Raw genomic sequence first — 1,472 nt, 5'->3', positions numbered from 1 at the left:
TAATCTTGCGCTTTTATCTTTATGAATGTCTTAATATGATAAATGTGTAAACTTTTGTAAATGGAGTATGACCATCAGACGCACGTATGTTAATTTATGCTTTCCGAAAGTCGAGATTTCGTTTGAAGGTCTCGGTTTTGGAAATTTTCAAACTGTCTAATCTTGCGCTTTATCTCTATGAATGTCTTAATAATGATAAATGAGGAAAGTTTTGTAAATGCAGTATGACCATCAGACGCACATATGTTGATTTATGCCTTCCGAAAGTCGAGATTTCGTTTGAAGGTCTCGGTTTTTGGAAATTTATAAACTGTCTAATCTTGCAGTTTTATCTCCATGAATGTCTTAATAATGATAAATGAGGAAACTTTTGTAAGGGGAGTATGACCATCAGACGCACGTATGTTGATTTATGCATTCCGAAAGTCGAGATTTCGTTTGAGGGTCTCGGTTTTAGGAAATTTTCAAACTGTCTAATATTGCAGTTTTAACTCCATGAATGTATTAATAATGATAAATGAGGAATCTATTTTAAATGGAGTATGACCATCAGACGCACGTATGTTGATTTGTGCCTTCCAAAAGTCGAGATTTCGTTTGAGGGTCTCGGTTTTAGAAAATTTTCAAATTGTCTAATATTGCAGTTTTAACTCCATGAATGTCTTAATAATGATAAATGAGAAAACTATTGTGAATGGATTATGACCATCAGAGGCACGTATGTTGATTTATGCATTCCGAAATTCGAGATTTCGTTTTAGGGTGTCGGTTTTAGGAAATTTTCAAACTGTCTGATATTGCAGTTTTAACTCCAAGAATGTCTTAATAATGATAAATGAGGAAACTTTTGTAAACGGAGTATGACCATCAGACGCACGTATGTTGATTTATGCCTTCCGAAAGTCGAGATTTCGTTTGAAGGTCTTGGTTTTTGAAAATTTTCAAACTGTCTAATCTTGAAGTTTTATCTCTATGAATGTCTTAATAATGATAAATGAGGAAACTTTTGTAAATGGAGTACGACCATCTGACGCACGTATGTTGATTTATGCCTTCCGAAAGTCGAGATTTCTTTTAAGGGTCTCGGTTTTAGAAATTTTCAAACTATCAAATATTGCAGTTTTAACTCCATGAATGTCTTAATAATGATAAATGAAGAAACTTTTGTAAATAGAGTATGACCACCAGACGCACGTATGTTGATTTATGCCTTCCGAAAGTCGAGATTTCGTTTGAAGGTCTCGATTTTTGGAAATTTTCAAACTGTCTAATCTTGCAGTTTTAACTGCATGAATGTCTTAATAATGATAAATTAGAAAACGTTTGTAATTGGAGTATGACCATCAGACGCATGTATGTTGATTTATGCCTTCCGAAAGTCGAGATTTCGTTTCACGGTCTCGGTTTTTGGAAATTTTCAAACTGTCTAATCTTGCATTTTTATCTTTATGAATGTCTTAATATGATAAATG

Source organism: Silene latifolia, chromosome 2 (assembly GCF_048544455.1).
Source record: "Silene latifolia isolate original U9 population chromosome 2, ASM4854445v1, whole genome shotgun sequence".
Lineage (NCBI taxonomy): Eukaryota > Viridiplantae > Streptophyta > Magnoliopsida > Caryophyllales > Caryophyllaceae > Silene > Silene latifolia.
Note: the sequence above shows the minus strand (reverse complement) of the source record.